The 23,112-nt window shown below is 40.8% G+C and overlaps 1 long non-coding RNA gene across 1 annotated transcript in view; it reads right to left on the reverse strand.

The window, feature by feature from the left end:
• The window catches only part of LOC121675910, a 46,887-nt gene extending 24,618 nt beyond the window's left edge, over nucleotides 1-22,269 (reverse strand). Inside the window, exons 1-9 of the long non-coding RNA XR_006020276.1 lie at nucleotides 21,988-22,269; nucleotides 21,258-21,347; nucleotides 20,283-20,354; nucleotides 12,333-12,578; nucleotides 11,009-11,229; nucleotides 8,156-8,233; nucleotides 6,739-6,848; nucleotides 1,548-5,987; nucleotides 91-235 (exon numbers count right to left, since the gene is read on the reverse strand). This is a non-coding gene — a long non-coding RNA (uncharacterized LOC121675910). The remainder of the gene's footprint in view (nucleotides 1-90; nucleotides 236-1,547; nucleotides 5,988-6,738; nucleotides 6,849-8,155; nucleotides 8,234-11,008; nucleotides 11,230-12,332; nucleotides 12,579-20,282; nucleotides 20,355-21,257; nucleotides 21,348-21,987) is intronic.
• Nucleotides 22,270-23,112: the final 843 nt, after the last annotated feature.

Below are 23,112 nucleotides of genomic sequence, written 5' to 3' on the forward strand. Positions count from 1 at the left end.
CTCTTCTTTGAAAACAACCCAAAACACAATTCTTACACCATCAAGTTTAAAATATGTGCATTAAGAGCAATACTCCATGTTATGTTTTACCTGTGCTGCTTCCTTTTTCCTGTGAAGGAATCCCAGATTTCTCTTATCCACTGCTGACTTTCTCTTTCCTGTTGGCTCAGCCTTTCAGAGGAGTTGCTACCTCTGCAGTTCAGGTACCATTTTTTTATTTAATGAGAACATAAAGCTGTACAAAAAGTATATACTTGATTAGTATTATTCTTTCATCTAAGCATACTCATTCACAAAAAAAAAAAATGCATGGCCAGAAGTAACAGGAAGCCTCAGTACTTGAACAATAAAACCACTGAAAGAAAAAGTTTTACAAGCCAGCTCTGGTGCACAGACCACAATGGAAAAACTGTTAGATTAAACTACTTTCCTTGTCTAGGATGGAAAAAGGATGAGACAAAGAAAGAATAAAATTAATCCTTGTACAACCTTATCATAATGAGAGTTGAAAAAATATGGACATTTAATCCTATAAAATACATTTTTATTCAACATTTTTTTCCTAACTTGGGATGATTATGTAAATATCAACTGTTTCATTTTGTTGGGACTTTTTAAAAGAATTTTCAATAAGAAATAAAACTTCAGGATTATTTTGGGAAGACATTCCGATTTTTAGTATTCATGAATAGAAAAACATTGTTTCAATTTGCTGGGCTCTTTTCCTATTGCATTTTTCATGAGACCCACAGGAGTGACCGTCTACATCCATCATCTTCTATGGGACAATGACAGCCATAATGTACCAAGTTGCCCAAAGAAAACCATGATTCTGATGCTTAGTGGCCAATACCAGTTGGCAAGCAAGCTCAGACCAGTAAAGAGACTGGGAGCAATAGGCATGCAAAATATAAATTGACTAAAGAAATACGCCACAAAAGGGAAATGCACAATTTATTCAAAACTAAATAGTCTTATAATGGAAGCACAATGTTAAAAAAATTAATTTATTTTCATAGCATGTTGATTTTTCGGAAGTTGCTTTAGAATGTCATCCTGCTGGCAAATTCCTGCCCTGTCCAGATCTGTCCCTTTCAATCCCTGGTATTTTATATTCCCTAAAAGATGATTCTGTTGTCAAAATCACCCTTGAATATGAGGCAAAAAGCAGGTTAGGGCACAACCAGTAAAGAAGCTATAGCAATATTTTCTTAAGGTCTATTCAAGAAATGCTCTGTGTTAGGGTTAGCATACAAAACTTAGACTTCTGAATATTTAGGTATCACAATGCTGTTGTAATAGAGGGAGGCAGGCCAGTTTGCTAATTAAAATATACAGAACTGGCAAAACATCCCCTAACTTCTTTGTCTGCCACTGACCTACTGTAGCCCTGCTGAAGTTATTTTAACTATATTTGAAAGGTCTTTTAGGGTACCTATTTTCTTCCACAAGATGCACAAGATGTAACTCAAGTCCGTGTAATAGTGAGGAAATCCACACTCAGAAATGGACTAGAAAAAATGGAAACAAATATAACAAATGCATACTTGATGCTGTTCTCTAGCCCTCTGCTTGATTAAATAATATGCCCTTCCTCTTGCAGTTGAATTGAGTGGTTCTTGCATCACACTGTAGGAGTTTTATCACATTGAAATTGGTTTTCCCAGCATGATTTAACATTATTTTATTTTTAAAGCAGTTTTTTAATAGAAAGTTAAAACAATCTCATGAGAGAAATTTTCACAGCAAATATTCCTCTTGGGTTTTCTCAGGTATTTTCTTCATCCAGACCAGATTGCTGCACACTTCCTCATAACACAGGAGCTGAGGAGAAGAACAAGAGAGGAAAGAGTTTACACTCTTGAAATGCCCACAGTTGTCTCAGACAACCTGGAGGCCTATCGAGGCTCAGAGCCACTGTATTTTGTAGTCAGATGAAAATGCAGCTTGAAGTTGGGCAGGAAACAAGTTTCATGAGCCCAAACCACAGATTGCATGCCTGCCTTCACCATCCAACTCACCCAGGGTTGAAATCTGGGAGACACCATTTGGGAGAGCCCACAATGGCACTTCCAATGCACAAGCTGTGCTGTCCATGGGCAAAAGGAAGGCAGGGTCTCTGAGTGCCAACATACAAAAGGAGCCTGTATGCATGAGAGCTCTTATCACTGGCAGGCTCTAGGACTTGCAAAGTCACAGCAATGAAGCCCAAAATACATATATATGCAAAACAAGCCACAAACTTTCCACCCTGATGAAAGCACGATGAGGAAAATCTTTCCGACAGATTCACAGCTGGCTTCAATCTACAGCCTAAGCATATCTAATGGGTTGCTTTTATCAGAGAAGCTCTCACAGGGTTCTGGCTGCTACTGAGGGCAGTTTGCCACTGTGCAGACCCCTCAACAAAAGTCTGAGAGGACACTGTGTACTCCCTACACAAACTGAGGCATGGGGAAATAGAGACCATCTGCTCCAAATTCTGGCCCCACTTGCACCTTTATTAAACCATTCCAGCTCCTAAGGTCTTACTCCAGCTAATGAAGCTGCCATATGATAGTATCAGAAAAATGCAAGATGCTCCTCTCAAAAAATCTTACTTCTTCTTGTATCACTCTCAGAAGTAAATTAAAGGATTCTACCCATGTGCACACAAAGTAACACCTGGTCTCAAACTCTCCTGGGTGTAACTCCGGCTTCTCTAGAGACAAGAATTTTCTGTTAGGAAGAGGCTTAAGAGAAGCTACCACATTCAGCAAAAGCAGGACCTTTATCTTCTACAAGCTATTAAAAGAGAAAAAAGTTCAAAACACCACATACATTTATGAATATTTGCATGCTGGGGGCTTGATGAGAAGTTATTGTGTGCATGTCATGTTGTAAGTAAAAAGTACTTCAAATATATATTACTTTATTTTTCCCCCGTGGTTTACAGATTTGTCCTGGGACAATAGATGTTTACAGAGGAGGGGGATATGTCTGTGATTAAGGCGGCTTTCAGCTCTTCTTCCTACAGATACCCTGTGGATATTGCTGTACTCTCCAGAATCCAAGCTTCCACTTAAAAAACAATGAAGTTTCTAGCCCATCTGGGTTTGCGGAAGCAGAATGTAAACAGATGTACTGTTGTCTTATTTTAGAAGCTATAGCAAGCCAGACTGAAACAATAGCACTAAGAAATGTCAACTGCTCCCATTCATCTCAGTGGGGTGGGGTGTTAACTTTGAAGCCTAATTGTGACCACTTTAAAGTCAGCCTTTTAACCATTTCACTGCTATTACTACTCCAGAAACTCCAAAGTAATGAACTTACCCAGCCTCTGTATTTGTATGCATTACTCCAAGACCTTCCATTCACTTGAAAAGAGCACTGCATTACAAACGAGCTAGTTTGAATATTCTTTTACTTAAGAAGTTAGCTGAATTGTTTGCTACTGTCTTTCAAAATTAGGGTTAAAAGAAAGTCAAGGGTGAAAGGTTAGATTCATTGTTGTTGCTCTCAAAAGTGCAACACGTGGGATTTCATGCTTTTTGCTTTGATCAGGGTGCCCGGATGGCAGTTTATTTCAATAAACTGACAAACAGCTACATACAGAACTAAAAGTAATGACTAATCAAGTAACACTGCATCATCGATCAGGAGTAAAAAAAAAAAAAAAAAAAAGAAAAGAAAAAAACCAAAACTTCCTAATGATGCTGTAGCATATACTTGCAAGAATAAAAAAGGGGAAAGAGGAAAAGGGTCTTCATTTTCAGGAAATTATAGTTGCCATTACCTTAAATCCAAGGTGTATTAGGACTGGTTCTGAGTATACAGAGAAGCTGTCCCTCTAAAGATATTTTACATCCCATTTCCAAGAAGCTGCTGCATTCTACATCAGTGGTCACTCTGAACTCTGCATGTGAATTTTCCTCCAGGACCAGCAGTTGAAGACTAGCAGCTCTACACACACATTTTTGTAACCATTACTTCAGATGCTCTAAGAACTAATGCTGGACATTATAAGGGCAAGTTATTCTACTCTAGCTTATGTTTCTGAGCATCCAGAATCATGCTGACGTGCAGCTGAACTCTGAGTCACAGAAGTCATGGTGCTGCAGGGCATGATGGAGATGCCTGGCTGGATTTGGTGGTGCTGTTTGCCACACACCTGCTGTCTCTCTGCCCAACCAGCCCTCCTGCCCACCTCCACTGCAGGACATCTCTGCATGCCTGCCCACTGTGTCTGCCACAGGTCATGGGTGACACAGGACTGCTGCAAAGCAATATATGCACTGCATTAATACTTCTACAGTTGCATCTATACTGACAATCCTTTTAACCTGTCATCTTCTTCCTAATATAACACATATTAGGCTGAGAAGTCAACACTAACATCACCACTGCGCTACCCTGGCCATCATTAGTACATCCATGTTAGGCACCCTAACTGGATAATCCTGACATGTCTCAAGATGCCCTCACTGCATCTACAGCCACCAGCTCAGGGGAAGCAAAACAGGAAGGGCAGTACTTCAGCTACATGACAGAGCTATGGGGATGGCATCACCTTGAACCTTGAACAAGCAGCTGGGACAGGAGTAACCTCTCTAGGTCATGGAACAGCAACTGGAAGAAGGTAAGGTGGAAGGATCTGCATAAGCCATGCTATATTTACTGCAAGATACTGCTTGAGCACACATTCTCACTCCTGAATAAAACTGTCTTTACATGGGAAGGCCTTGAATTGATGAGTGCTACGTGTGGTAAAGGGATAAGGTTATTTTGGTAGAAGGGGAAAATTTTCCTGCCTACACAATGCCTAGGTGTTTGTGCAAACAAAGCCCTAATTCATGCAGTGCAGGTTCTTTTGCCTGCTACAACAGACAATACCCCGACATTGTTATTAGTAAGTTATGAATGCACAATACTTCCATGTGTAAATTCCACTGTTAGCTGGATGTTAGGGTGTTTGAAATTTGCCCTGCTACACACCAGAAATCACCAGATACACACCCCTCTGTTGTCAAATATTAGTACTTCCTAAATCTTGATCTTTAAACTGCAACATAGAATGTGTAAAATGCTCGTGACATAAAACTGAAAATAAACCTCTGCTTTCACTTAAAACCTGTGAGCACTGACTTCACACACAAAAGGCCTGGTATGGAAAGACAGACAGGCACCTTCATTTTCTATTAACTTCAATCAGCTGCAGCAAAGTGATTGGATCTCTACAGAAGGTGCTGAATAAGATCATATATAAATTCACAGAAGTGTCTGAGTGCTGTTGAACATGTTTTCTGCAGGTGCTTAGAGGTGCAGAACAAAGGCAGCTGAAAACAGACTTGGTAAGTTTACAATTTTACTTTATCAGTGTATTAAATTCCCATTCAACATCCATAAGGCACCACGCACTTGTTACAGAAAAAATAAACAGCCTCATAAAAACTAGACTTGCCACTCTTTGCTTTGCCTTGCATCCCTCTTCTTTTCAACTGTGAGCAAGTAAAACAACCCCCTGACAGCTGGATGTGCAGAAGTCTGTGCCAGCAGTGTCCTGGTCTGGAGCATCACTGCAGGCTGGAATGCTGACGCTGGCAGGGCTGCCACTGCGTTTACTTAACACTCATTTCTCTCAGTCTGCTTCAGACCAGAAATGCAGGCAATGAAAACCTATTCAACCTTTGGGAACCTCGGTCGTAGCGGTTTAGCAGAGCAGGGTTTGTGCAGGTACATGAAAGAGGCATTCAGAAGACACTCCCATTCCAGGGAGGCAGAAAGAGAACCCCCAGCTGTCTCTGGTTACCTTTTATTGGCATGAAAAGCAGGAGGCAGGAGGGGCAAGGTTTCAGGACAAATGAAAAACAAGCTTTCTAAGATTCACTGTTCAACCTCAAAACAAAAGCTCAGCGAATTCAAGCTACAGGATCTTAGTTCCATTTCTTTCAGTTTAGTACAGAGACGAGAATGAAAAAACTGCTTCAAGTAGTGGATTAAACATTAATCTGAAACAGAATTAGAGAGAAAAAAATATACATTATGAATTCAGCTAGTTTCCTAGACAAATAAAGAGCAAATTGGCAAACACATGAGAAAGTTTACCATGTCAGTAAGTATCCAAGGCTCTTTGGTTAAAAACATTTACACCACGATGATAGCTGGACAAAACAGCTGTCACAGAGGCATTATTAAGTAGAGGGTGTAATCTGTAAACATTCACCACCCAAATTAAACCAAGGTCTGTTGAGATGGAGGAGAAATGCCTCATTTCAGAAGGCAAGCCCAATGGCTGCAGATAGCCCAGTGGTACCTTCCAGAGGAAGCCAGCCCAGGGCAACATGAGGGTGTGGGGGGCACTGGCAAGAGTGTCACTCCTTGGAGCCACCAGCAGCTGGGGAGGAGGAATGCTATCCCCTCTGAGCCAACAGGGATAGACAGCTTGCAAAGTCCTGCACTGTCCCAGCCTTGCTGCATGCCTGAACAAAACCCAGTTTTGTGTCTTGCATGACACGGCACACTCTCCTCCCTAGGTGTGGTGGATGTCCAGATTAATTCTGGGTTTAGTGTATTGAGCTCCTTAGGAGAGAAGATGGGGGGGCCAAAGCATCCCCACAGAAGCTTCCCCTCAGAAAACCCAGTGCCCCTCATGTGCCCATGAGCAGTTTGTGTACCATGCAGCCGTGCTACATAAGGGCACAGCATGGGGACCCTCCCTGCAGGCCATAGCACAGCCCTGTGTGGCAAAGGTCAGCATACCTGCTCGTGAGAGGTGAAGAGATAAGTCTTAGTGCAGCATCCAAGTCCTTCCCATTAAATGGGGACAGTACAGAGTTCCTCCTTCTTAGGAAATGTAAGGTCCTCAGACCCTGCAGAAAAGGGGACCGCAGATTTAGTGACCAATAAATACATTCAACAGTTAAACAGATTATGTCAGCTGCAAAAAGATAAATAATAACCACGACACCTAATATTTACACACTTCTCCATACAAACCTATTATTTTTCTGTAGAGGTGTACAAATATGACCTAACCAGTCACCTGAGGACACATGGTCAAAGCCTTGGCTTCTTGATGAACTGCAGAAGTCTTTTTAAGCGTGACCACATGCTCCAAAGTTTGTTGCATTGAATCTAGGCAACACAAGTTTAGGTACACTTCTGTAAATACCTTGAGATAACTCAGAGCCTTGTATTAATTTAGGTGGCCTTCATGACACCTAAATGTAGGTGGGTTTGTGAGACCTGAAAAAATGATATATACTAGGTTAGAGGGAACTGTAATAATTTTTCAAAGACCAGTAATTTACATCTACATTATAAATTTTTGCTGCAGTTTCAATTTCATGACAGATATAAACTACCCAGAAAATAAACTATCTGGTTGAAGCAATGATCTGGATAGCATGCTAGCTATCACCTTGATACACAGTGAGACAGAAAAACAGGAAGGATTTATTTGGAATTCATTTGGCATTACTGTAGGATTTTCTGCAAGGGAAAATATGCAGGTGTTTATGTAATTCCTTAGTTCTTTGAAGAGGTGAAATGTATAATTTAGAAAAAGCTCTTAGAAACACTTAAGAGAAAAATATTTTACTCATTACAGTAACTTCTTTTTTTCTAGATCATTCTTTTAGTCTCTTAACATATCTTAAAGCAAACACAGACTGCCAAATATTTTAATCAGAATACTTCTGATCTGTAATCTCTCTGACACAGATCCTGTCTTAATAAATCATTTCACAGTCTTGAAGAACCATTAGAAACAAACTACAGCATTTGCAGTCATGATATAAAGTTACTTGGCATTCCCGTGGGTGATATGAGAGGATAGAAAAAATGGTCAAAATTCAGTATTGATGTCTGAATATTTACAACTTGGTGGATAAGGACTTGATTCGTGTCATTTGTCAGGCCATGATACTGGAGCTGATCTTAAAAGCTAACATTAAATGTTATGAGAGAATATGATGAGGTGCATTCCTAGAGAAATCTGACTGAAGACAACAGAAATCACCCCACCAACATAATACGATTTGGCTGGTACTCAATGTTGTAAAATGCACACTGGGGATATCTCAGACCTTTCACACACCAAATACATTTTGGACACTACTTTAGAGATAAATAAATCGGTATTAGTCTTATTTTGCTAAAAAGAACATTTACTGACAGCATCTTTTCATATCTTCTCAGATTTTATGTTGGTGGCAAATCTTGCAGGTGGGAGAGTAAATACTCCAGCAGACATCTGCAAAACATAATGCAGTTATATTCTGTTATTAAAACTACACTCTTTCTAGTGTTTTTCATGGCATTCTTTTGCTATGTAACACTCTGCTTTACTAGTATCCCAATATGTCCCTGATCAATTTTTCATCATGATTACCTTTGCCCACCTGACTCCTCACTTGCAGAGTCCTTTTAGCCCTTATTTGGGCAAGTTACACTTCCCTTTCTGTTTTAACTATAATGGGCACTTGTATGTCAGTCCCTTGTAGAGAATGGACACTGCACCTGCACCTGAGCTCCCACCCACACAACCAACATTGGCAGATTCTTGTGGTTCACATTTCTGTTACTGTGCCAAGTTCTGTTCTGTCATGTGCTACTCATCTCCTCCTGTTTTCTCCTTGAACATGTGCTCTTTCCTTCTTCTCCTCAACTGCCCCACCTTCCAGAGCAGAAAAAGGAGCTGCTCCAGTGGACATGGCCAGAGCCTGTCCAGAGTGTTCTCTGAGTCTGCTCCCACACTACCGCAATATCTAACCCTAGCACTAACTTGGAAGTCCTACCCATTTCTGGGCAAAGCCTACTGCTCATGCAATATGCTGGTTCAGCAGAGAAGTAGCAGTCTTTGAAGGGATTTAGCTGAGTTCAAAATCAAATTTTTTTTCCCATTTATACATATGAACAGCTGCACCCCTGTTTTGACATCCCCGCTAGCCAAGACAGGAGAACAAACAGAAAGCTTTCCAGGAGTGGCCTTCAACAAAAATAACAAAACTGACTTAAACGGTTCAAAGCCACATAGGAAGACCTGTCCCTTCCAAAACCTGGAATAATGAAAAAGAACAATCCTGGTGACAATATTATTTGCTAGCAAACAGATCCAAGCTCTGTGTGACTTGCAACATGTAGTAGTAAATGCAATAAATGGCAGCATCTTACTTGCAGGAAACACCAACCAAAAATTTAGTACTAAATATTATTAGAAAATACTAAAGAATTTGAAACCTTTGCTTCAGATATCAGCATCACCAATTACTGATTGCACAGAAAAATCACATGACAGGCTTGCTAGAAAGGTTTTATAACCTGATTCCAAATGAACAGTAATAAAATGTGAAGAAAAAGTTTGAAATAATGAAATAAAGCAAGTTATCATCAGTCCCACTGATTTACATCAGTATTTACCCACCATGAGATGGTTGGTATTTAGGGAAGTTTTGGTAAATATTTTACTGACTCACTTCTTCAGGGCATTTCTGTTAGAAAGAACCCTTGAAAAGGAGACAGTAGACATATTTTAGAGGAGCATGCAAAGGTAGTTGCAACAGAGGCACAGAAATATAGATTAATGTGCAAGATTAATGAAAATTTAGATATCATCAGTTGTTTATCCAAAGTTTCCTTTCATTTAGAAACCAGGCTTACGAGATGATGTAACATCTGTCAAACCAGACATAACCATTGAACTCTCCCACTCCATCTTGACTCCTTCTGCTCTTTTCCTGTATTTCAATGCTAGGTTGTACATGAATAGAAAATTATTATTGTGTTTTTACAATTCTTGGGAGTAAATATGTCCCAGTTTGGGGAAATCCTTTTATCTGGACCCACTTACTCAGCATCACAACAATCCGGTACAAAAATACTACTTACACTTCCAGCTGCTGCCACTGCCTCACAAAACAGACCAAAATTTTGTACACAACTTTTACTCCTATGAAGTAAACATAAGTTTCACAAACAGTTTCCTTCCCACCACTGAGAGAGAATTGCCTATGAAATTCAGACTGCACAAAACCAGAACAAAACGCTTTGGAGGAGGAAGCCACGGTTACACCATAACTATTTGATGCTGCAGGGGGAAGAAGACATAACTTAACTTGTTCAAAGCACTTGTACTGAGCACCTTTTTCTTATCACTTATCCTGGGTAACAGACCTCATCCAATTGATCTTTAATTGGATAAGTAATTTTCATGACCTCCTGGTCATTAAAGTGTTTTTCTCCTCTATCTGTCATTATACGGACTGAGGATTACAAAGTTTTATGAAGTCTTTGGGAAGGGGTTTTCCTTGCAAGCTTTTAAAAAAAACAAAGTATTTCATCATTCAAAGAAGGTGCAGTGAACTTTCATGAAGATTTTTTCTACTTTCCAGTGTTGTGGCTTTTTATTTTCTGCAAGGTAATATAAGCAAGAACAGTTTCTGGAAAAACACCTGAAAATACTGTGAACAGAATCACAGAATAATAGAATAAGCCAAGTTCAAAGGAACCCATCTGGATCATCAAATCCAATTCCTGACCCTGCACAGGACGCCCCAAGAATCACATAATGTGTCTGAAAGCATTGTCCAAACACTTCTTGAACTCTGTCAGGCTGGTGCTGTGACTGCTTTCCTTGAGGAAAGTAGTGCCCAATCACTCTCTGGGTGAAAATTTTTTTCCTGGTATTCAACATAAACCTCCCATGACACAACTTGGCGCCGTTTCCTTGAGTCCTGTCACTGGTCACCACAGAGAAGAGATCAGTGCCTGCCCCCCCCCTTCCCCTCATGAGGAAGTTGTAACTGCAGTGGCTCCTCAATCTCCTCTTCTCCAGGCTGAACAGACCAAGTGACCTCAGATATTCCTCATATGGCTTCCCCTCAAGGACTTTCACCATTCTTTTGTCCCTCCTTTGGACACTCCCTAATAATTTAATGTCTTTTTCATACTACAGGGACCAAAACTGCCCCCAGCACTCGAGGTGAGGCTGCCCCAGCGCGGAGCAGAGCTGGACAATCCCCTCCCTTACCGTATGGGTGATGCTGTGCCTGATGCTCCCCAGGAGACACTTGGCCCTCCTGGCTGCTGGCTCATGTTCAGGACATAATGTAAGGGAGGTAACATGGAGGAAGTCAGGAGATTGAGCTGCACTCAGGACTCTGTGTCACTTCACAGACACTGCTGTGATACAGCTAGCAACCAGAGATGGAGGCCTGTATGGTTTCTATTATATTATTGTCCAAAACAACACTAGAAGATAAAAAGACACAGCTGTGAAGTACACTGTGATGGGGTTTCAGAAAAATAACTCCAGTTTCATATCTCAGTTGGGTCATGCTCACACAACAGGAATAAATATTTTGTAATTGAATCAGCTGAACTGGACTTGTATAAACAAGACCTGATAAAGTTTAAGTTTTGTCTGACAGTTTCCAATGTTCAACTGCAGCTTTTTTCTGAGAATTTCCTATTCCTGGAATTTATGAATTTTTCATGAGTCCTCTGATGAACTGTGAACACATAATGGGAGATTAAGTGATTGAAATTAATTCTTGTGTCCAGTTTGGAACTTAATTAGCTTGGTTTCAAACACTGAATTGTAAATGTACTGAGAGTATGCTACTCCAAACACTAATTATTCTATTTCTAAATTGTTCTAGGACTATTCAATGTGTTTACATGCCTTGTTTACAAATGTCTCCAGGATTTTAAGCAGTTCAATTTAATAACCCCAGTAAAGACTAAGCTTAAAGGTCATCCATGTCAGTGTGATCAAAGTCTCTCTGTTCCTAAATGAGTGCACAATTCAGTGCAATGTAGCTAATACAATGAAATCAGTGCTGTCAAGTGATAGGCAAGCAAATCGCAGCCTGGAAGAAGGTCTAAAGGCAGAAGGCCATTCCTCTCAATGTAATCCCAGTCATCCCACACTTCTGACTAGAATTCCCTCCCCCCCCCAAAAAAAAAAAAATCCCAAATCCACCTTTCACCCAAAACAAGAAAAATGAATCAAAAATCACTAGCAAAGGATGATGTGAATGCAGTAATCCATCTATTATTAAAGCACCTACAGACTGCCTAAGCAGAATCTCACTTTTTTTCCTTCCCCAGAATGGCATTTTTAATGTGAATATTTTTGATTGATTTTCTAGGAGGACAAAACCTCCACAAACCAGAAAGCAAATGTAAAAAAAACCCTATTTCAATATTTAAATTAAGCAGTCTTGCTGCCTATATTACTAAAATATAAATTATAATTTCTCATGTTTCCCTAGAAAAAATATGCATATTTAAATTTCTGGGTGCAAGGAAGGGCTTAGGGGTAAACGACTGCTGGAAAAAGATACACTGACCTAAAGGTAAGAAGAGGAAAAGTGAGGATGTATCCCAGAGACTCTTCCATTTCCTGTTGCCACTAAAGGAAAGGACAAGAACTGAGAGGGTTCCTGCCTGCTGCTGGCTGGCTTTGTATATTCCCTGGTGTTTCACTGCTTCAGTCTTGGCTCAGCAAGAGTTTTCTCACCCAGGCATCTGTGTCAGTTAATAGCAGTAAGACCAGAAAGAGATAACTCAGCAACATCAAGGCAACTCTCTTCTCTCTACAGGAAAGAAGATGTGGAATAAAATTAGATACCAAAAAAAAAACCTCAAAAAAACCAAACAACAAACACCTCAAGCCACCTGTCCATCCACACTGAGAAAAATCTGTGCAAGGAGCAAGCGGATACTTTTCTGCCTAACAGAATAAGCAGATTTTCTAAATTTGAACACCTCTGACAGCATCATAGTTCATATAGCTGTGTTGAAGGAATGAGACTATGAAATCTGCCTGCGGCCATATCTGGGAACTCTCCTGCAAATGGCCCATGCCTGCGTTAGCTACCTCCTTCAGCTGGTGGAAGTGGGTGGCTGTGTGCAGCCTGCCTGTTGGAGTGGCCTCTGCAATGACCAAGCTCCATGGAATGCTCTAAAGGGCTAGGGCAGAGAAGAGCATGGCCCAAATGGGGACATTCCCAGGCACAGCTTAACTTATTACTGGTACTTACACAGCACTGATGTCTTTTTAAACTAGCATGCTATACCTGCCTTTTTCAGGAGGCAGTCACAAGTGACCAGCAATCCGGTTACAAACAAGAGGTGCTTGCAAGGAAAACTAGAAGTCTTCACTCTGTTGAGCTCAGGGATGAGCTGCAGGTTTTTGGGGGGTACCTGAGAAGCAGGTACACCTCAACAGCATCACAGACACCTTAACATGGACTCCCTATATCATCTTCTAATTTTGCTTTATAGAACTTTGTGTGACAACACTTAAAAATTCTCAAGATCTAACACAAAAGTGCGTGTACTGCAAACAGCCTCTCAGCAGCTATATTTGCATTCATTGTTACTCCTTAACCTGAAACCTCAGGTTTAAATAACTGTCAACTGATATTATCAATGTTTGGTTTATGAGTCATTCAGCCAGCACAATGGGCAGGGGAAGAAAACAGCACCTTTACAACACATGCCCTAATTTTTCTGCTGCCATGGGGAGCAGGAGAAGCAGAGAGGGCACAGGAAGGATTTGTATCCTGAACAAAAATATATGTCCCAGCCCAGAGTTCTACCTGTTAGGCACACATAAACTCATAAATCAAGTTATGAACAGAACAGCAGGAAAACAGCTCTGGGACATTAAACCAAATGTTTTGGTATAGTTTCAAGTTGCAGCACGAAACTTTCTGCTAACTTGCTTCCTATTTAAATTTGGTCCTTCACACAAACCACAGATTTCTGTAAGTTGTTTTTTTTTTTCTTTTTTTTCCCCATCAGTGAGTCTCCAGAAATTGGAAAAGAGGGGAGGGAGAGAAAAATCACTGCTCTGGATTTGGTTTTATACAAAGGTCATGTAAAGAAGGAAATGTCTGCCCTCCCACACACACGTGCTAAGGACAGTTTTGCTAAAATTAGCCACTGGTGGAAAAAGCACAGAATCGAGCTGTTCTCACGAGTCTTTCTCTTTTCAGCAGAATTCTGCACCATCCCAGAGCCCAGCAGACTCAGCCTTGCCGGGTGTTGAGCACCTCGTCTGGCCACTGGCTCCAACAAAAGCAGCAGAGAGCAAGGCACAGTTGCCAGTCTCAGATTGCACAGATATGCCCAGACTAGAATCATCTGGGATGCATTAGACTGGGAAATCTCTCGTCTGTGCTAGCATACCTGCTTTTTATTCAGGGCAAGTGTCATTGAAACAAGATTTATATGTTTGACTGCACTGATAAAATTGTCTACCAGAATCTGGGTTGGTCACTCTTATCTCAATATTAAAATTAAATATTCCTATGAAAACTAGCCTTGACTTTTGTTGCACAAAGTAAATAAAAAACTATTTGTTTTCTTTAAAGTGGTGAATTGCAGATATCAGTATAAAACATAAGGACTGGAGTGGAAAATTTTGCATTATGGCACTAGGTGATTATGTTTTATCTGTGCTGCAAAATAATTTTTGTATTCTCCATAAATTATTATAGCTTCTAAACCTGATCACAATTTCAACAGTAACAGACCAAAAGCAGTATGCAAATACTGATTTCCTATCTCATGTTCAGGTCCTGCTAGCAATTGTTCAAGTACAAGCATATTAGATTTATGAGTGTTTCCTTAATCTGCATTCTTTATTCAGAGATGTGGACCCTTGCCGACACCTTTGTGATGCCTGGTTAACGTTCAGAGCTTCAATCTCTTTCTTGTGTTTTCCAGCACTTCCTTGCTTCAGCCAAATCAAAACCACAGGCAGCACTGCAATACTCAAATTTTTGCCAGACAAAAAACAGCCCCAGAAAGTTCCATGGCCTCCCTGTGTGGTCAGCTGGAGCAGGCAGACCCTTCCTAGGGGCACTTATTTTTACCATCACCACCCCCACCTCTCCAAAGTAACACACATGGGATTAATTGCCCTCTAGACACGCCTATTTAGCCTCATTGACTAGAAACGGGGCTTAGGTGACTAAACGCATTTCTCAAAATAGGCAAGATGTATCTGTTACTGGAACCTAAGCCTCAAGGAAAAAAAAAAAAAAGACAGAAAAAAATTACCTTCAATAAGAACATGGTCACCTTTTCCTTTAAAAGCCCTACTCTGTGGACCCCATGGGATCATGCACCAACTGGACACTCTACAACTGCCCTGGCTTCCAGTTATTTCTGGTGCAGGTCTTGTCCTTGATTTTTGACCTTTTGGAGCCCCCTTTGTGTTAGGTAACACAGCTCGCTCACTTTCCCCAAAATGCACAGGAGAGTAAAGCAGGAAAGTGAAAGCAATAGCAACATACCATCAGGTACGGAAAGAGTTAAAGACACAAGGAGCAGGAAAGCTGTCTTTCTTTAGGAACTCCTACAGTTTCAGTCACTTATTAAAAGAGGATTTATATTTCTGAAGTCAGGATCTGTACTTCCCCTCTCTGCCGAAGCCGTGTGTTTCTCGGCCAGGCTGTGATGAAAAGGGCCCTCCCTTGCCCATTGCCAGCCAGCGCTGACGCCATCCTGTTATTCTTTTTCACCTTGCACACATGTTGAGGCTTCTCTGTGGAAGTCTTGCTGAGACACACATCTCTTTGTCTCTTGTTGCTCTCTGCTCAGGAGGCCTATTTTTTTAATCCCAGATTTCTTTGCACATTGCTCAAGCAGGAATGTTTCTGGGATTTCCGTGAAGGAGGATCCATACATGTAAATAATGCAGTTCACTAATGGCATCCAACCATCCATTAAAGCCAGAAGTCATTTCTATGGAGACAGGGCTGTACAGAGCTCTAACTAGGAGGTCTTGCTCTTGTTTGAAAAGTCAGACGTACCTAACTACAACTGATCCAAGCAGGAAGGTCAGGAGGATGGGCCACTTTTGCACCACAGCGGGATTTGGCAGGTGGATGTGGAACCAGCCACAGGGTGATTTAGCTGCAAGAGGCACCTCTCCTACCTGCATTTCTAGAGAAATGCTGCAAAGGCTCAGTGTCTCTCAACAGTACTTCTCCCTATTGGAAGGGAGAGAAGCAGAGGCCATCCTTGAGGCTGAATTTAAAGACGTGGCTAGGGATTGTCTAGATTTTTTTTACCTGCTGGTATGCATTCTTGGCTGATCTGTGCACGTCAAGCATAGATGGCTACAAAGGAACTCCTGCAGCCACTTCCCTTTCCCTGGCCAGGTCACTTCCATGTATCCCACTCTGTTCTCCCAGTAAAGAATGAGTCTTTCACAAATGGGCATCACCATCATTTGCCAGAGGAGGTTGAGCTAATAGGCAGCAAGAACACTGCACAGCAAAGACACAGCGAGCACTGCAGACCACTCCCAAGATCAGCTCAGATATGATGCAGGTGCAGCCACAGGCTTTCCTTGTGGGAAGGAGAGAAAATTGGATAGCTGTATGTTATGTGTCTCTGAGGTTTTTAGAGTGATGAGAATAAAGTGAAACAAGATTAAGAGGCATGTTAGCCCGTCTCTGACAGATCTTTTCCACTTACTGGGAAGAGTCTCCCACTGACCTCCTGGGAGGTTCTGAGCCCCTGAGGACTCCACAAAGAGGCTAAAAGTTTCAGCCACAAATGGCACTGTTTTCTGAGCAAGGCTAAGCTATCCGGGAAGGTATCAGTGCAGCCTGTTGCTACTGATACTGTGAGCAGAAGACAGAAACAGTGGATCTTTTGTTTATCAGCCCTCTACAGTGTACAGCCCCTTTGCGAATAATAAGTCACCTTTCTGCAATTCTCATACAGTGCAATGCAACAGTTTCAAGTCAGCTCAGTTAAACTGAACCTGTAATCAATAGGTATCAGTGAGTTAAAATAGTGCTGATAAGAAAAATGTCTGTACAAGGAAATTCTGAGGAGCACAGTGCAAGAATAAGTTAAACCAGGGAGGACATGTTCTTTCTAATAAATGCAAGTTACTTTTGGCTGGTCTTCAGATCTCAGGTTTACTGCTCATACTATGGAAATCATTATATCACCTTATCATGGGCTCAGATGAAGCAGTGCTTACTCATGCTTGCAAAGCATTTACAGATTATAGAGAGCAGGGCCTGTAAAACCATAAAGAATACCTTGTTATTATTATTATTTGACCAGAGCAATAGGGAAATAGGCTTTAAAAATGCTTCAGCTCATTAGTTCATATCTTTTAGTAGCTAGAAGTTTAGCTGACAATCTAAAAGCAAAAACCAGCAAGCTGCAAGGTAGCAGGTTCAGACTTCGTTTGTCTCAATATAGGCTTATTTTTTTGCCCCTACCACGGCTGGTAATTACTTTTAACAGTGTTTTTAATCCAAAGGGAAGAAGTAGATGTAGAGGTAAAGGTAAGAAGTAGGTGTAGAGGTGAAGGTAAGAAGTAGATGTAAAGTAAAAGCAAATGAATCTAGGACTCATCCTGAAATATCTGTGTCCCAAAATGTTACCCTCTAGCCCACATCCCAAGTTGCTATCCTTCTCCCTGCATAAGCTTTTGGGGTCTCATTAATGCACCAGGCAAGTCTACACAGCGGAGGGCTGTTAGAGATCCTGAGGTAGCTTTGAGGAAACTGGCTTTTCTACATGGTGCATTGCAATGCCGTGCACGGATGCTAGCTTAGATCCCAGAGGCAATACAGCCTTGTCTGTATAGCAAAGCACCCACACTAATTAGCCCTGCCCCTGAGGATGTTGCAGGAACGGAGCTAATTAGGTATGCTGAGAGGCACCCCTGTTAATTAGCCCAGGGAGAACAGAACAACACTAACAGAGCTTCCGATCATGGCATTAGCTCAGGGATCTCTATAGTGTACTTGGCTGTGTAGCATAGCTGAGCCCACAGCTCTCTTGAGCACCATCCGAAGAATCTAAATATCTTCTTTCAATCCAGCCTCACCATCTGACCCTGCTTTTGCAAGTATTCATAGTGGTGTTTTTCTCTTGATGGTAGGAAAATTAAGTAAATAGATTCAAGAGAATGAAGGAAAAAAGCCAGTAAAAACCACACTACAATAATCAAGTGTTATTAAATTCAGCTACAGGTAGCGACATGCCTGTAGGGAAGCACTGGATATTCCTAACCCGTTTTGATAAAAGGCATACTCTGGCTAGTGGTGCATGTTTTGCAAGCAGTGTATCTCTAAAGGTACTGTTAACTCAAGCCAACTCAGTCACAAACACAGATTATGATATACTAAGTTGTAGCCATGCAAGATTTTCCATTACAAGTTCAGGGCTGGATGAAATAATTTAGGCACAGGTACACACCTAGGAAAGATGGGCAGCAGTTTTATGCCCTTCTTTCTTCCCTGGCCTGCCCCATGCATTAACACAGGGCTGTTCTGGCTGCTTCTCCCACCTCCTGTCTGCAGCAGACCCAGCTCACCAAGGACCACTGCCCATACTGTGCACAGCACATGTGAGGCTCTCACCAGCACCAAGCACTGCTCACAGCTATGCCTCAAACTCCCAGGGTTGCTATACAATAGCACAGGGGTAAACACCACTCTGTCTCCACTACAGCCAGCACAGATAGGAGGAAGGTGATGTGACTATTGTTAAGGGAACATTTCCAAATATCTTTCCAGCCACTATATCGTAGGTATATGTAAAAAGGCTGAGTTTGTGCCTTTCAGAGAGAAATGTGTGTGCTTTGTGCCATTCCAGGAGGGGGTTTTGTGGTTCTTATTTTTGCAAAATGGAGCACAGTGATTTCCAATTACCTTCCAGGCATGTGTGCAAAGGCACCCATTTCTTTCCCATATGTTTCAGAAAAATGTTTTTGCACATGGGTAACTTCTGAATAGGACATAAGCCCTTAAGTCCTGGTTTGAATTCTTGATCAAAATGCAAAAATGCATGGTGAAACTTTAAATCAGCCTCAAAAGCTTATAACGTGAATCTGCTGGAACAGTTGAGAAAGCCAAAAATTTCAAGAAGTGGATATTAGGAAATCATAAATACTAGAGAAGGCAGAAGTTTCTTCTAGAATTAATGTGGTTGCAGTAGAAAACTAAGGTTTCTTCTAAAGATTGCTACATTTTAGGTATATAAAAGCAAAAAAAAATCTGGCTCTTATCTTTCAGGTTCACAAGAATTTATTATTTTGATACGAAGGTGGGGGAGGTATATGCAATATATTTGAAAATCAAAGTTCAGTATTTAATCTTTACTTCTTATCCTTTAGAAAAAAAATCTTTAAAAGTATGGTTTATGTAGCTTTATGATAATTGTCAAAATAATATAGTGTCCTATAGCATTTACTAATGCAAACTGGTATCTCACACAACCTTGACTTTACAACAGAGGTTCTGGATGTATACCAGACACACAAAATGGTCATTAACTTGATATGATATGAGAAAGGTGTTGAAGTGAATAACTTATATAGTAGTAATAGTGGTTCTGTCTACTGACATTTTATCTTGCTTTTGAATGGCAAAAAAGATACTTTAACATGCCTTGTCTCTGGGCAGCTTTAGAGTGACCTAGAAACTTCTCAGTTTCAGAGTTCAAAACAGGCCCCCTCCATTTATACTTGGCTGGTGCTCAGAGACCTAGAAAATAGAAGAGACTGAAATCCTAGGCAGGAGCATCCCATAACTCTATAAAAGTTTATGCTGTGTCCCAAAATAATGAAAATACCCCAACTCTGTTTCCAGCTATATAAATAGCTCAGATTTTCAGCTCTACTGCCAGAACTTGGCTAATACCCTTCAGTTTGTTTGTCCAGTTTTACATCTACCAATAACTATTTTCTCCACTTCTATCTATTCAAAACAAAACCTGAAGCAGAAAGGTTATCAACTCCCCAAACCTCTTGTGCATAGATAGACCCACAAGGTCCCTGTCAATGAACAACAGCTAATCATTCATTCTCATTATACTGGCACATAAATCTTCTGAGTGACCAGGGAAATGGGAAGCCTGCTACCCTCATAACATTCCTTGCGTGCCTGCTGAAGGCGTTGTGTTTATACATTGCCCACAACTCCCAGAAACGTGGAGTTAAGAATAATTCAAGAGACATAAGAAGGACTAGGAGGGAAGGATAACCTGCACATAAGCTTTGCCAAGAAGTCCTCAAAACTAATTAATTGACGTGGTTATGAAAACAAATTAAAAAGCCTGTGATGCTAATCAGTCTTATTTCTCAGAGGCTGACTGGCCTTAGTATAGTTTCGCATGTCATCAAAAAAAAAAGAAATTGTGGTTAATACAAGAGCTCATAATCTTATTCAACTTGAGAGCCCTTGAAGATTTTCTAATGGAGGTGCTACGTAGACAACAGTTTCATGTTTCTTGAGGTATTCTGCACTCACCTCTTCCAACCATTCACAGAAACTAGAGGTCCAGCAGACAACAAGCTGACATTCACAGAGATACAAGGTCATCTGTGAGACAGAAAGGTCAATCGAGTGGCCAGAAGTGTGTCTGGGGTGTAAACACGGCATTTAGCAAAAACAGCATGGTCCAGATCTGCCTGACGTGTCCATACAGGCATGGCCAATTCCTTTTGTGCAAAGGAAGAGCTGCCATTTCATATGAAAAAGCATAAACCTCTATCTGCCCTCCAAACTCTAGAATTATAAATAGTTTGAGTGACAAATACTTCTGTCACAGTGTTCGGGATACCTTCAAAAGATATTCCCAGCGCTGTATATGACTAACCAAAGCCTGGCAAAGTTCACCCTTATAAATATATCCTGGATAAGCCTGTTGGTTTGAACAGGAATTTGTGTGTCTGTGTCTAAAGGAAGAAAAGAAACAGGAAGGTTGGTCATGTCAGTCACTTGTACATTTTTCAAGCTGATTGGTAGAGTTTAATATCTATGCTTTGACAGTAATAAGAGCACTGAATTCCTAAATGTTGTGTATTATGTTGCACAACAGGTTTTATCACAAAAAGCTGAGTAGTCTTGATGAATGAAGTTTCACATGTTACTGTTGAAAAAAAAATTAGACATTATTTGCATAGATTGCATTAAGTTGATTGTTTCCCACCCCTCCCAAGTATCTCAGTACCTTAGAAATAAATTATAGTCAGAAAGTTATTAAAATAAAATTTTTAAAAAGTCCTGAAGTAAATTTCAAACCACAAGACAAAGCAAACAGCACTGTAGTCTATTTTCAGACCTCCTCAAAGTTATTCATATTCTAGTTGTCAAACAATCATACAACTCCCAGACATCTTTCTTTTCCCTGAAATCCTGCTATGGAGTCTTCCACAGACACATTAAATTATTTCCTGTTCAATATGTTAAGAAAGAAGAAAGAAGCAACCACCCTTGACTCACATGTGTTTCTCTTTAAGAAAAAGGGTCTCCACAGTTCAACAAGGCGAATAGTTTTCTGTAAATGAAGTCATGCTGAGATCTTTAAAGCACCTAGGATTAGAAAAGCAGTATTGGTAGCAATGGCATTGTCACACAAACTAGAAATACTCCTTCTCACCCTGTTTTTTTAATTCCAGCCTTCCTGGGACAGTGTCTCAACCTGTACAAACCAGATTCTCTGCTAAATTTACAACTGTGTTGAGAAACGTGTCACTGCAGAGAAGCACAAGGAAAGCTGTGTGAAATACTAAGGGTTTAAATGCCCTTTCAAAAATATTTGTTGTCGTTCTGACCCAACTGGAAGAAAAAGGGAGACGAAACATTTGCAATAGCAGCTTGCCTGTGTTGGTAGAGCCTGAATATGGGATTTTGCCTGGTTTATTTTAAGTCTGAGCAGCTAGCAGCTGGAGTATGTCCCACATGCTAACACTTGGAATTCCCCAGGGAGAAGGCTTGTTTCAAATGTCCACGCCAGCCCTCCAAAGCTGGTCGTCTTTGCGCTTTATTAAGTTTATGTACTCCATCCTTGCCTCAAGTCTCGATGGAAATGCACCTATTCTGAACAACTGAACGTCCTTGCCAGCTTCACGTGGACTGGTTTTGATTTAAATGCAATCTATGAACAATATCTACTTGCACACGCAAACACACCCCAGGCAGATACTGAACAGACGCAGCCTTACAGACTTACACAGCAGCTGTGACAACAACTGATGTCACCTCCTTTGCAGAAATTTCCACAAGCGTCTTCCAAAGGCCAAGTTAAATGAGATAGAGCTTATCAGTTTCTTTAAAGTGCTCTGGATGAGACCAGTCCATGTGACCCCCTTCCTGGCCACGGGGGTGTGGTATGTCACAGTTCCCCTATCAGCTGGCACATGGTGGTGGGAGATATGAGACAGCAGAAAAGTAGTAGTAACAACATCACCCAGACTGCTGAAGACAGAGCGAATACGCTGAGTAACTTCAGTGTGTGCTCACTTACTTTCTGAAAACAGGTGGAGGGTTTTCAGCCCTGACTTCTGCTTGCACATCCTACTCGGCACAGATGGGTGGCAACGTTGCCAGCTATGCTTTGGAAAGGCTATGGTTCGTTAGCATCGTATTAACGCCTTTAGCAGTCAGTTGCAATTTTTTTTTTCTTCATGGACTTATCCCTTCTTTTGCATATTCTGTGAATAAAAAAGAAATTACTAGCAAGGATGTTTTTCCAAAAGCACTTGCTTAAGATAAATTCCCTGCCTCAGTTCTTGCAACAGAAAGACTAGAGAATTTCAGGAGATACACTCTTCAGTTTTACTGCTGAAACTACAGAATGTTTCCTTCACTCTCTTTAATTATTATTAAATAATCAGTTGTAAAGAGTTCATTTTTAAAGTTTCTCACAATAATTACTTTTAGTCAAAACACCAACTAGCCAATAACATATTAACAGAAACAAATATGTAATATTTGCAAAACATCTCAATACCTCATACTTGGTAGGACAAAAAGACTTCTTATTTGAAGTAAATTAAAAACATAGCCATAGTGTTGAACATTGCATTCAGCAACTTGCAGTTTTCACCCCAGGGCTCACCCAGTTTCTCTACATGGGCTTTTTAACACAGAGGACAGCCTTAAGCTCTTACCCCAAGCTAGTTATCATATTTTGGTTAACAAATGTTGGTAACACAACAATTTTCTTTGTGAATGTGCGCTTTCAATCTCTGAATTCAAATTCTTGCACCAGCATAGTTGAAGTCACACTAGATCACTTGAGCATGTCCCTTGTAAATTGTGCTATTGGTGCAAGAGTTTCTGGAATACAGCAGCA

The sequence above is a fragment of the Corvus kubaryi genome, unplaced genomic scaffold, assembly GCF_017639235.1.
Source record: "Corvus kubaryi isolate FWS band 111438036 unplaced genomic scaffold, C.kubaryi_AGA036_p1.0 76, whole genome shotgun sequence".
NCBI lineage: Eukaryota > Metazoa > Chordata > Aves > Passeriformes > Corvidae > Corvus > Corvus kubaryi.